The sequence below is a fragment of the Puma concolor genome, chromosome C1 (genome assembly GCF_028749965.1).
Source record: "Puma concolor isolate L17-30 chromosome C1, mPumCon1.1.hap2, whole genome shotgun sequence".
In the NCBI taxonomy this organism is placed as follows: Eukaryota; Metazoa; Chordata; class Mammalia; order Carnivora; family Felidae; genus Puma; species Puma concolor.
This window is the reverse complement of record NC_141674.1, coordinates 187,952,148-187,966,303: the sequence shown is the minus strand read 5'-3', so window position 1 is coordinate 187,966,303 and position 14,156 is coordinate 187,952,148. Positions and strand designations below refer to the sequence as shown.

At 40.4% G+C, this 14,156-nt stretch overlaps 1 long non-coding RNA gene across 4 annotated transcripts in view; it reads right to left on the bottom strand.

Moving 5' to 3' along the window:
* LOC147578620 (uncharacterized) overlaps window positions 1-13,722 on the bottom strand; it is a 34,174-nt gene extending 20,452 nt beyond the window's left edge. For 3 of the 4 annotated variants that reach the window (XR_015255427.1, XR_015255430.1, XR_015255428.1), the window contains exons 1-3: window positions 12,386-13,722; window positions 10,547-10,671; window positions 1,678-1,806 (exon numbers count right to left, since the gene is read on the bottom strand). This is a non-coding gene — a long non-coding RNA (uncharacterized LOC147578620). Of the gene's footprint in view, window positions 1-1,677; window positions 1,807-3,184; window positions 3,361-10,546; window positions 10,672-12,385 lie in introns of those variants that run through there. The other variant, XR_015255429.1, reaches the window with a different exon arrangement.
* Between the last annotated feature and the right edge of the window lie 434 nt (window positions 13,723-14,156).

Sequence of the window (14,156 nt, the reverse complement as noted above, 5' to 3'; positions counted from 1 at the left end):
GGTTAAAGGAATCCATTGACCGTCATCTGCTAGTTCATCTGTCCTTTCAGAGAAGGTGAACGGCCTCCACTGTTATTTTGCTATGAAGACATTCCACAATCCTAAAAACAGCTCAGGATATAATTCAGACAAGCTGACTATGAAACAAGTTCTTGGAGTCTTGTTTTGAGATTTTTTAGCAGTGCAGGTTGGCTACCACATCATGTGGTCCAAGAGTGGGTGGGATCTTTCAGGCTCCAAGATCCTCATGGAGGCATTATGTAATTACTTGGGGGGGAAGCCGGCCCAAGAAAACTGCAGTAAAGATGGCTAAAGGTTCAAAGAGGGGATGCATGTTCTATAGGCTAAGGGAAAACCAGAATTCTCCCTGTCCCCATTTCCCTCTAAAAGACAGGAGTGTTGCTACCAAAAATAGGCCAAGGGCTAAAGATATTTTATTGGTTTACTGCTTTCATTGTAAGGACATTTCAATGAGAAGGCCTTTCCTAGGGGCAAGTTCAACCTAAGATGCTCTCTTGCCCCCATGTGGGGTGCTTTTCTGTCCATGGGGTAGAGGAGTGAGAAGGTTGGTGCTGTTCTCGAAGGGAGGCTGGAGAGGTGAGAGGTAGCACTGGGTCTCCTCTCCAGGGAGGAGGCTGCTAAGTACGCATTCTCTCTCCTTCCTCTTGACCTCTGACTCTTCCTTCTTCAGGTTAATGAGAAAAAGCTTGGGGCACTGTCCACAGAGGAGCTGTCCAAACTCTGGAATCCCCTTGGTAGGTACTAAGCTCTATTTTATGGAAAAACTCTCCTTCTTACCTCCACTTTATGCAAAGGAATTTCTGAATGTATTCCCATGTAACTCCCAACATTATATACATCAGGGCTTGCAGCTGAAGCTCCCAAGGGAAAATGAGCTTATTTGTTCATCAATGACTGGGGCTTTGAGGGCAGAAGCCAGTTGTTTGTTTTTAATAGATCAGGGCAAGTTCTTCATATTCTTCATTTGTATGAAGAAGTAATGAACAAGAAGAAAGATTCAAAGATAGGGATGATTGATGAAAAAAACTCTCAGAGGGGGACAAAAGGGGGCAGTGTTGTAAGACTGTTGAAGGGTCTGTGTTAGAAGGAAGAAGGGGTTCTGCAACAAGGGAGGAGGTGAAGAAGAAACAAGAAGTGATGATGCAGAATAACTGAGAGTTGAGGGAAGGAAGCAAGGAAGAATGTAAGACTAGACTGGGATTCCCTGTAGAAGAGGGACCGAGGTGGGGCTTAAGGGGCCACCCAGGGGGTGAGGGAGAGGGCTGAGGTAAGCCAGACAGAATGTGAGCCCTATTTGTCCTGTTCAACAGTTATGCTTTTATTTGCCTTATGTTAAGGTTTCTTTTAAAATTTGCTGAATACTTAACAAGGTCATGAAAACCAGAGCAGCAAGCACAAGAACTACCCCAAGTCAGGTACAGAGCAAGGCAGTGTGGTGTGAAGAGATGTGGGTTCTGGAGTCAGATACCTCTGGGACTGAACAGCTCTGCTTCTTCTCAGCATCCAAATGACTTATACTCTCCATGCCTCAGGGTTGTCATCTGTGACCCTAGTGCTCATGGGGAAAAGCATCAGGAGAAATTTTCTAGAATGGAGCATAAGGCTCCTCTGGAAAAGGGTTTGACACTTAAGGCTGGGAATCAGTAAAATCCTCACCTGCACAGCTTTTCCATTGGCATCTGCACTAGTAGAGGCTGCCATGGGAATTGTGCTGGGCACTGTCATGGTATTCATCGTTCCAAGGTATATGGAAGATACTGGTATCTTTAATTCATGGCTGGCCACCTGCACAGGAAAACAAGACAGAATGTGCTAGTCCAAAGTAAAACTGGGACAATAATTTAAACCTATTAGAAAAGCGTTTTCCCCTCTTTTAAAAAGTAATAAGGAGATTTATAATCTATGGTTCAAATAGACATTTTGAAACCAACATTTTTTATAAAGTTTTAAAGTTAAAAAAAATTTTTTTAGCGTTTATTCATTTCTGAGAGACAGAGAGACACAGAGTGCAAGTGAGGGAGGGGCAGAGAGTGAGGGAGACACAGAATCTGAGGCAGGCTCCAGGCTCTGAACTGTCAGCACAGAGCCTGACGTGGGGCTCAAACCCACAAACTAGGAGATCATGACTTGAGCCGAAGTCAGACACTTAACTGACTGAGCCACCCAGGCACCCCAAGAGTTTTAAAGTTTTAAAATGAGAAATGTTTCTCTATATCCCAAACCTCTCAAGTGCCATGGGTCAGGACAAATTGCACAATGCCACATGGCGTGGGTTTAAAATAGGCTTTGTTGTGGAAAGGGGAATCTTACAGAGAGAAAACACAGATTTCCCATCCCTTCATGACCCATGGAGAGGCCTGCTGGATATGCAACATGAGTCCACAATCTAGAGGAAGGACCCTCACTCTACCATGTGTCTCCTTTTGGAGGGTGATCATAAAGAAGTAGACTTGTAGTTGGAGAAATGAACAGGTTGGCTAGCACCAGGAGGTCTGAATTTGGGGTGCTATTTAGGTACAGGAGTGGTCTGAGCATATTGGCAGCCCAGCATTTGGACTTAGGAGTCCATGAGAAGTTACAGACCTTCTGCCAGAGGGAAAGAAGCCACTGGTTCCTGGGGAAGTGGAGTTTTGGTGAGAGAGAAGGCAGGTGAAGCCCCCTTCCCAAGTCCCAGCTGGCTCATTTCCCGGTAATTCAGAATGAGCTCCTAGTGACACTTGTGGGCAATTCTGGTCACTGGATCACAAAGCCCAAATGCAGTAAAATACTGGAACTGGTATTACAGCATCTAGTAATATTTTATAAAGTCTAATTTTGGCCAATGGCAAAAAGTGAAACTCCCTTTCTCACCTCTATCATTTTGGTGTTAACACCTTGTCCCAATTCAACTCTACCACAAGCAACCAATACAGACCCATCTGTGTAGATGTGAACCACACAGCAACCTAGAAATAAAAATGAGAAATCTGTTCTTCCTGCCATCTGTACAGGATTCTTGGACAGTGAGGCACTAACAAATACAGTTACTCAAAGACCCTGAAATACAGCTACAATTTCATGCTATTAGGTACAGGACCAACGGTTTCATTCAAAGATGTGTGCCGCCTGTGAACAGCAAAGGTGCCATTCTATGAAAACTGAAAGTAAAAGCCTAAATGTATACCTTATAGTTAGAATTCAGTCATGAGATATCTCACAGTCCTCTTGCCATTTTCCATAGCAGCTGACTAGTTTGAATGCCTGCTGGGCATTGTTGTCCTTTCTGAGTCTCTTCTAGTATGCCACTGATTTCAACAAGGAGAGCTCTTCACCTTGCTTCACTTACTTGTGAAGCAATAACAAATTGACCCAAACTGTTAACAACCAGTAGAATTTAGACCTTATTGTCCTTTGTTGGATTACAGACTCTCTGCCTTTAGTTGTCATTTAGGGATTGACATTCAGTCCTAGTGAGTTCGTTCTCCATATTCCTCTGAGCACACTACTCTCAACTGCTTCTGGGGAGTAAAAATCATGAAGAGAAGTAAGGAATAAAATACAGCAACATGTAAAGACAAAAATGGTCCATCATCTCATCACTCACACACACCCTGTGATTATAAGAAACATCAAATCTGTTAATATAAGTCCACAGTCCCTTAACTGCAAGTCTGAATGCCAAAAAACCCTGAAAACCAATTTGGTGACAAATCTGCCTCAATATCATGCAATGATGAGAGTCATAGTCTTTTAAAAATTCCACTTAGTGTGAATAATCATACATTTCACTGAGGAAATGTTAACATGCTTAAATTGGGTATGTTGCCTTAGACTCCACTGAACATTTTATGTAGTATGTGTAATACAGATATGATATTTTAAGATCAGAAGGGGCGCCTGGGTGGCACAATTAAGTGTCCAACTCTTGCTCTTGGCGCAGGTCATGATCTCACGTGAGTTCAAGCCCCCCACATGGGGCTCTATGCGAATGGTGTGGAGCCTGCTTAGGATTCTGTCTCTCCTCTCTGCCCCGCCCTGCTTGTGTGTGCTCTCTCTCTCTCTCTCTAATAAGTAAAACTTAAATTATTTTTTTAAATCAGAAAAATGTAGAATTCCAAACTACATCTGGCCTCAAGTTTCCATAGAAGGGATTATGAACATGTACATGTACATAGAAGAATCAAACAAGGCATAATATGAAGAGTGAAAGCTTTCCTGCCTACTCATCAGTCCTGCTCCTCCTCCTAAAGGTAACCACTGACATCAGTTCCTTGTAATTTCTTCTAGAATTTACTTTCATGAATATGTTATAAATATTTGGAAATAATGTTTTAAAAGGTACAACATTATAAATACAAGTCTTGGATAATTTTCCATATCAACATGATGTGGTTTTTGAGTGGTGGTTGGGGTCCAGAGCCAATGGACAAGAAAGAATTCTTGAGGAATCTTTGGTGCGAAAAGGTGATTTTACCAAAGCAAGGGGACAAGACCCATGGGCAGAAAGAACTTCACTAGGGTTGTGAAGAGTGACTGATTATACACCTGGGAGTTGGGGGAGGTAAAGGCTAAAGGGAGGTTTCCAAAAGGACTTTCATATGCTAAAGAAGACTCACCAGATACTGGAGGCCTAGCTATTGTCAAGCTAAGGTTGTTTTTCCTTCTAGTAAGGCATTAACATTTAGACAATAAGGAGTTCCTGGAGGAAGGTTTTACTCTGCCTATAGCAAGTATTTGTCAATGGGCTGCAGGTTATAAGGAAATTTAATTTTACCTACCATTTCCTTCTTGCCTTTGTTCCCCACCTCACTATGGTGGGAAGGGTAATGTTGGGGCTCCAGGAAACTGAGATAAGGCTGTTGATAAGATTGCCTTTTTCTTGTAATTTACTAAGACATTTATAAACTGATGGAGACTCCTGTCCTTCAGGACTGTGATTTCTATCAGTTAACCATTTGTTTTTCCCTTTTCTTTGTTCTTAGGCAGCCAGGAGTGCCTGAGGAATGTCACACATATCCCACCTGAGGGGGGGCAGTGGTTGGAGGGGTGTCAGCCTGCCTTAAGCTCCCTCATCAAACATATATAGGTCTATGTCATTTGTTTTATTATCTGACTAGTAGTTCATTATATATAGATGCACCATAATTTATTTAAGAAGTCCCAAATAAGGCTTACTTTGTTGTTGGTTTTTTTTCTTGAACTCTTGTATGAATATCTCCCTGCAATGAACATCTTTGCACATAAATCTTGGCAAAAATTTTTTGCAAATATGTGAATATGTCCTATATTTCTAACAGTGACAGGCGACTCAGGGTTTCTTTTTGGGGTGATAAAAGTGTTTTAAAATTAGACTGTGGTGATGGTTGCAGACTCTATGAATATACTATAAACTACTGAATTGTAGGCTTTATTAAATGGATGAATTTTGGGGCACATGGGTGGCTCAGTCAGTTAAGTGTCTGATGCTTGATTTCAGCTCAGGTCATCATCCCATGGTTTGTGGGATGGATCCCTGTGTTGGGCTCTGCACTGACAGTGCAGAGCCTGTTTGGGGTTCTCTCTCTCCCTCTCCATCTGCCCCTCCCTGGCTCACACACATGTTCTCCCCCTCTCTCAAAATAAATAAATAAATAAACATTAAAAAAAAATAAAAGGGTGAATTTTATGGTATGTGAATTATATCTCAATGAAGCTATTAACTCTTAGCAGTGAAAGCAATAGGACCAAGGATACATGTAGTAGAATGTTTATAGTTCTTTTTGTAACTAGAATGGTACACATTCAGCCATATCCTCACCAGAACTACTCTCTGCTTTTTTGCTTGAGCCTTTAAGTCATGGTAGTCATTGTTTGCCCCTAGGAATGCCCTTGAGTGTAGGGGCCTGGAAAGGGCTTTCCTGAAAGGTAACCATAAAAAGGACCTCACTTCTGACAGGTAACATTTTGAATCTGCACTGCTCCCATGAGATCCAGTTTTTCATGGATGGGAGGGTGGCACCCCACCAATGGGACAAAGCTGATGCAGTGTGTGCGTGGGCACACATTTCTTATCCAGGGGAGTTACTGACCTTGGTCATGAGGATATATGGTCCTACCCTTCAGCAGTCAGCTGCTCCAGGACTGAAACAATTCCCTTTGTGTTAATCTCACCAACATGGGTAATATTTACACTTCCTTTATATTTCCCACACTATCTAACACACTTAGTAATGCTTTCACATGTTTTATCTCATTTAATCCTCCTGACAATCCTGTGAGATTTACTATAGTATTTTCATTTTGCAGATGAGGAAACTGAGATAAGAACTGGAGACTTGTCAGGGTCACACAGCCATTAAACACACAGAACCAGGGCGCAAACTCAGACCTCCCGTAGCAAACCCCCTGCTGCAGCCCATTGCCTCCATCACATCATCAGTCTCACTGCAGGCGTCAGGTAAAGGTGTGCAGAGTGGACTGGCTCTAGGTTTCATCTTTCTTGATGGAGAGCAGATAACAAGAGCAGATAACAGAGGTGACTTGAGAGGGAATGTATTACATGGATTCCAAGGGAGGCAGAGAGGCCTTACCACAGCAGCCCTACCCCCACGCATTACAGTTCCCTTCCAACTACTTTTCCACTCAGTTTGATACTAAGTTTGTTTCAATTTACTTAATCACTGGGTGAGGAAGAACGGTAGGAACTAGTGGATGAGGGATTATTCTCATATAAAGACATTAAGATAATGTATGCCATGACTCCATTTATGTAGATGAATGTTTACTTGTGATTATACAAACACGGAGAGAGAAATGGAAGGATGTATGTCAGACTATTAACACTGGTTACCTGCAGGTGTGTGTGTATGGGGAGAGGCAATATTCCCTTATACTACCAAAACAAAGCAAAACAAAAAAGGACAAAACTTTTTAAAATGTGCCTATGACTACATAAAGCATGTGCAAAATGAACTCTAATATGTAAAGTTATACAGACATATACATATATATGAAGAAGTGTAGAAAAGGATATTAATATATCATTGAACATTTTTACAATAACAATAAGCATATTACTTATACAAGAAAAGTAATGAAGCTATTTTCATTCAGAAAAAAAACACTGGCCAGGGTTCCTGGGGGGCTCAGTTGGTTGAGCACTGAGCTTCTGACTCTTGACTTTGGCTCAGGTCATGATCTCAGAGTTTGTGGGATTGAGCCCCACATCATGCTCTGCGCTGAGAGCACAGAGCCTCTTTAGGATTCTCTGTCTCTCTCTCTTTTTCTCCCTCTGCCCCTCCCTGGTTCACACTTTTTTTTCTCTCTTTCAAAATAAATAAACTTAAAAAAAAAGAAAAAAACATTGGCCACTAAAATACACATTTTAACAACTTTTCTTTGAAAGAAGGTATACTTCTTTCTATGTAGTCTATGTAGTCAGTATATATAAAGGATGCTTGGATGCTTGGCATCCCGTTGTCTAAGCATGTGTTAGATGGGGGCTCTGAGTGTTGTCACAGTTTCCTAATCTGGGGAAACATGGAGATTTAGGCACCATTCTAGAAATCTCTCATTAAAATACAGATTTTACCAGATGGGTGCAATTCATTAGTTTATAATTTCAGGTTAGTATCTCTCAAGTGCAGAAGGGAGAATGTCTTGAGCAAGTAGATCCTAGTCAGGTAAATTTTGTGAGGGGTAGATACAAAAGTACTGAGAGACAGGTGTAACTAGAGGGAAGATGACAGGCAACACTGGACATGTAAATAAATATGGGGGAAAAAACTAAGCTAGTCATGGTCTTTCCTAAACTTAATGGTTACAATCACAATTTTGGGTGTGGTTAATTAAACTTTTCAAAGAAATCTCTGTTTACAAAGTATGAATTATGTTTCCAAATCATCTAGTAGTAAATTAAATTGCTGAAGTAGACACATGACCCAGTTTAGGGCAATTTAAAATACTGGAGTTGTTTCCTTTCCCAGGGTCATCTGTGGGAAAGTGGTTGCTAGAAGCAAGAGAGGTATCTTGTGGAGTCTCATCTCTTTGGCAAGGAGTCTGTGTATATTCCATGTAGCAGTGTTTATATATTTTCAACTTTCTTCCCCAATAACTAGTGCAATCCCACAAAACTCAGTTAAAAATTGTTCTAAAATCCCACTCATTAACATTGTCTTTCAGGAATCTGTGTTTGCTTGATTTCTTGACTGATTTCTTATCTATCTATCTATCTATCTATCTATCATCTATCTATCTACTTATTTTTAGAGAGAGAGAATGAGAGAGAGAGAATCCCAAGCAAGCTTTTGGGGCTCAAACTCACAAACTGTGAGATGATGACATGAGGAAATCAAGAGCCAGACACTTAACTTAACTTGACTGTGCTTTCTAGGCACCCCTGCTTGATTTCAATGGCACAAATCTCTAGCAGGAATGGTGGTATCTTCTCTGTAATTTTCCAGTGATTCCACTATGCCTTTGTAGGAAAGACCATAACATGGATCTTATTTTTCTAGAACTAGTAAAGCAATTTCAAAGACATTAGAAAGGAAGACCTAATACCCACAAAAGTTGTTTCACCTTCTCATTTATGTAATAATCTATTCACCCATCCATCATCTATCCATCTGTTCATCCATCCATCCATCCATTCAGACATTTATGCCTTGTGCTATGCAGAGAGATGAGTTAGCCTATAGCCTGTAATGAGGAGCCCTAAAGGGAAAGCAACAGTTTTACCATTGTGTGACTGCAACCAGGTAAAAACCAAGAGCAGGTGGTGCAAAGCAGGTATTGTAGGTTATATAAGCCTTCCAGAAGTAATACTTAAGGGTTACAAAGAGCCATGACAACAGATATTAAGTGGGACTGTGACTTAAGGTAGTCTTCAAAATTATCTGTACATTAGAATTTTGGTGGTTTTAGTATCAGTTTTCCTTGCAGATCTCCCTTGTTGTTAGTAATTGTTCATTAACCAATAGCACTGTAGCCACTATAGCAAATAGAAACAAATCTGCCAAACCAGTACAAAAACCTTGGGAGTTGATCAATAGTTTTCTAAAAATTAGTACCAAAAGATCTTTTATTATAAGGCCTTAACAAATTGTTTTCAGACTTAGAAGCATTTCTGAAAATTACCTGATAATAAAATGTCTTTGGATATCTAACTAAGTATTTCATAGGGATAATGGCCATTCCTTTCTTCTTCCAATAACTCTGCTTGTCAAACTCCTCTGTAGCTTTTTTTCCTGCTGTAGTATGAGTTTTCATACATTTCTATCAGCATCTTATCAGATTCTTAATTTAAGGTTCAAGGAGTCTGGGAGACCCCCAGTGTTCACCAATATCCAATTCTCTTCCTTTCTCAGCATGTAGCTAACCACATTTCTTAGCTTCTCCTGCTTCTAAGTGACATTGTGTTACCAAGTTCTGACCAATGGAATGGGGGAAGGATCATATGTATCTTTCATTTGCCCTGACCTCCCATCTGTGCAGCTGGAAGCTGAAGAAGCCAAGATGGTGGAGTCACATAAAAGGAAGTGGATCCCTGAGTCACACTTGGAGGAGACGTGCCTAGGAGAACATCCACATCAGACTTTGTCCAATCAAGAAATCAACCACGATTGTGCTAATCCGTGAAGATTTGGGGGTTGTTTGTTGTAGCTGGTAGTGCAGCTTATGTCCTGTTTCTCTGGGAGAAAGGTCCATACTCCTAAACTCTCAAAGAGATCTGGGATCCCAAAAGAATAATAGGACCAGGTAGAAATGGAGGAGCCCAGAGAAGAATCAAAGAAAGAGCAAAGAGACATAAGGAGATATCGGAGAGATATCCATTTGCAAGGATCAAATGACCTACAATGTAGATGGCATTAGTGCAGAAGGTAGAAAGGACAGAAAAGTGTCTCTTTGATTGGAGAACTATTAAGCCACTGGTGGCCTTGGCAGAAGCAGTATGTTGAGGCATAAATGGGAAGCCAGGAAGTAGAAAAGGTAGGCAATTGATATAAAAGTTTGTCTCAGAAAGTAAGGAGACAGAAGCAATAGCTAAAAGAGGAAGCAGGATCAAGAGAAGGTCACCTGTAAGGATAGGACAGACTTGAGTTTATGGACTGACCAGAACAAGGCAGTAGGGATGCAAGTTAAAGAATATAGAAGGGGTAATTGTAGACAGTGAGTGGAACCAAAGGTGCTGGTGTAAGTGTTGGTCCCCCAAAAGCGGGAGGATCCCTTACTCCCTGAGACTGTGCGTGTGGTGAGGGTGAGGAAGGGAAATGGGCCTCGATGATGGTGATGATGGTGATGATGATGGTGATGATGATGGTGATGATGATGATGGAGATGAAGGAGGCAGCCATCATCTGATAAGAAGGGGAGGAGTACTATTCGGGGGACTAGAGGAGACTGGTACAATTTGGGGCTGGGCTTTGCCTCTATCCTGATTTTCAATGTCTACTACACGTTATATCTTATACCTGGGTTCTACAGCTATAAATCAAGAAAATGACAACACCGCATTTAGAAATGTATCAACTATGACCCCAAAATCATGGCTGGAAAGGAAACCCACCTGTGTAAATGCTGCATCCTGGCATGACACATATAGGTCCATGTTTTAATCCTCTGCCTTTGCCACTTCACTTTCACTTTGAGTTTCCATGTAAAAATGTTCCTGTCCTCCAAAGTGCACTTTCCCTGTTAAACACAGCAAGCAGATGAAGCTCTTGTTTTTAGAGATCCTTAATTTAAATATATTCTAAACAGAATGTTAGTGCATTTTACTAAACATAAATATTCCAGTTCATGGGGATAACATTGGGTTCCCCCATCTTGATTTCAAAGTCTCATTACAATTTGGCAAAGTTTTCGCAGGCAGCTATTATTATACACAAGAACTTGAGGAGTTACGGGTAATTAGAAAGTCTCCCACAGTGAAACTGCCTGGGGGCAGAGATGACGTCACACAGCACAATGAGACCTGTATTTCAGCACTGACACCCAGCCAGTTGCACACTGTTCACTTAGTTACTAAAAAGATTAAATCCCCCACCTCAATTCAGCACCCACTGAAAGAGGCATCCCTAAAACCCATAGGGACCTCAGCTATGAAGAATATACGGTTGTATGTGAGGGGAAGTTGGGGGGAAGGGAGAAGGAGTGGAGGATAAAAATTATAAAAAAAATAAAAAAATTTCACCCAAGTAGGAAGTAAAAACTTCAGAAATATATAATTAATCATAGGTATTAGAAAATAAAGTTTGTGTTCCAGAAGCTGGAAATGGTGCAGAAAAGTATCAGGGCAATTGCAAAGACTTGGTGATGCATTTAGTGATTCTGCTCCCCCAACCCCGCCATCAATGTAAAATTTAAATCTACCTGGTATCAAAAAATATATATGGGCAGCTCTTGAATTCACACCCCTGAATGTCCAGGATTGGCATCCTGAAATTACTAGGTTCATAAGTTTTAGTTCTCTAGGTGACAGAAGTTTGGGAATTAATAATAACTCCAACTGAAGGTGCTGCTAAAGATTCTATCTTCAGGCCATCTCTCCTGACTCTTTCTGTTCTCCCTCCTGCTTCTGTCATGTGTTTGGTGGCTATAATTTTCATTACTCAATCATAGTACCAATTGCTTTTCTCCCTACTTCCTTTACTTCAGATTTTGGTCTTAAAGTACTTGTCTTCTTATTTAAAAGTACTTTAAAACTGGATTTTCAGATAGTATTCTCTTCTTTGGTGACTTAATTCACTACCATGGCTTCTCCCAAACCCACAACTCCAGCTTCAGCATCTCTCAAAGCACCAGAATTCCCTTCTAGCTGCCTGTGGACAATGCCCCTTGAATGCCCTGCCAGCCCTTTGAACCCTCATCTTCCACTTAGTTCCAAACAGATCATGATGTCTCCCACACCATTAATGATACCACCTTTGCCCCAGTCAACCAATCTCTGATTTCAAGGTTTTCTTTGATCCTCCTTTGTTCTTCACACCTAATCAGTGGTTTGTCCCTATATTCTTCTCTTCACTCCAGTGCACCAGCCATTATCTCTCACTTGGCATACTATAATGAACTTCAACTTGTTTACCATGGACACTCTCTTCCCTCTTGGCTCCAAATGCATTGTCAGATTCAGGAAAGGGATGTTTTGATCCCATCATCCTCCTATTCAAAATCTCAAATGTGTTCCATAGTCTATGGAACCATTTTTGGCCAAATAATCAAGGTCCTTCATAAAACCTCCCCCTCCTCTCAGAGTCTGAGGTTCTGGATGGTCCATCCCTTTACTAATTTCCACGAGAAGAGTTAAGATGAGTTGATTGCACCCAAGTTCTACAGAATCAGCATTATTGATTAAAATTGTATCAGTATATTAAAAACTCTCATGATGAAAAAGTACTTAATTCACCTTCAATGATGTGATAAGTGGATTGGAATGCATTCTCAATGTTTCTTTCTTCTCAGTTTTTTTTTTCCTTTTTTTGTAGGCCCAATGAGTTATTTGTGTTGTACTGCATCTTGGGAGATAAATAAAAGGCATTACCAATGTAGTGTAATTCAAGATTTCTGACTTTGGTCACCTCCACATCCCTCACTCTGAAAACCATACATGATGTTAACCATCACTCCTAGAATTCCCTAGGACAGCACAGATGTTAGACAGGACCTCCTAGTGTCTCAATGGGTACAGCTTCACTTTTCAGATCATGTACCCTGGCCTGGCACAGTTTAGAAAATATCACCACCAACCATATCATGGAGTCCCATCATCTGCATATTTAACTTACCCATAAACTTCAACCTGCATTGAAATGGGAACTCCTTCATTTCCTTTAATTCTCACAACAAACAGGTTTGTTCTGGAGGCTTAGTATTAGATTAGTCTAATCCCTCCAGGCAAGCAGGTGCTTTTTAGAATTCTCACCCACTCCCAGCCAGGAGTTTGGCAGGCATGTTAAAGGAGAATGATTTCAATACTTAACACCTCCATAGCAACTTAAACTTTGTTCCTTATTTTAGTCAAGTTGTTCTCAAACCTTAGTCTGCATAAACATTATGGAATAGGATCATATGTATGAAACCTCATGTTCTGTACTTTATGGACAATTTAAGGTATTTTGCAATGTTTTTAAAAATTTTTATTTTTCAAAAGTAGAAAACACATTCAAATGATTTAATAAGGAAACAAAAAAATGTATTTGATAAAGAATCTTGCTTCTATCCCTGTCCCTCCGTCTAGTTTCTACCTACCACTATCAAAGGTGACTGCCATTGTTAGGTTGTGTGTTCTTCCAGAGTTTTTATATGCAAATATAATCAAATATGAATATTTCTGTGACCCTCCTTTGTACAAACATTTTTCTGCATTTTCCTTTCACTTACCAGTACAAATTGGAGATCTTTCTATATCTGCATATAGAGAATGTCTTCATTCCTTTTTTTTTTAATATATACAACTACACAAAATTTCACTCTATAGATGGATGGACATGAATTATTTCTAATATTATACGCTATTACAAACAATGCTGCAATTAACAACCTTGAAAATATATTATTTTGAATGTGTTCAAGCTATGCTGCAGGATAAATTCCCACAATGGGGCTGCTGGGTCAAGGGGCATAAGCATTTGGAATTTTAATAAATATTGCTAAATTTCCTTCCTTAGATTGTTCCAGTCTACATTTCCATCAGCAAAGTAAGAGACTACCTGTTTTTTTTCCCGTAGCTTGCAACTGGATATGTTGTCAAACTATTTTTGCCAATCTGATAGGTTAAAATGGTATTCATTTCATTGTAGCTTTTAATTTGAATTTCTTCTGTTTGTAGTAAAACCTAGCATCTCTTCATATACAAAAGGGCCATTTATATTTTATTCCTGTGATCTGTCTGCTTGCATCCTTTGTCCACTTTTGTATTGGCTCTTTTTCTTTTTAAAAAATTTTTAATGTTTATTTATTTTTGAAAGAGAGAGAGAGATGGAGCATGAGCAGGGGAGGGACAGAGAGAGAGGGAGACACAGAATCTGAAGCAGGCTCCAGGCTCGAAGCTGTCAGCACAGAGCCCAACTCAGGGCTTGGACTCATGATCTCAAACTCGTGAGATCATGACCTGAGCCAAAATTTGACGCTTAACTGACTGAGCCACACAGGCAGCCCTGTATTGGCTTTTTCTTCAT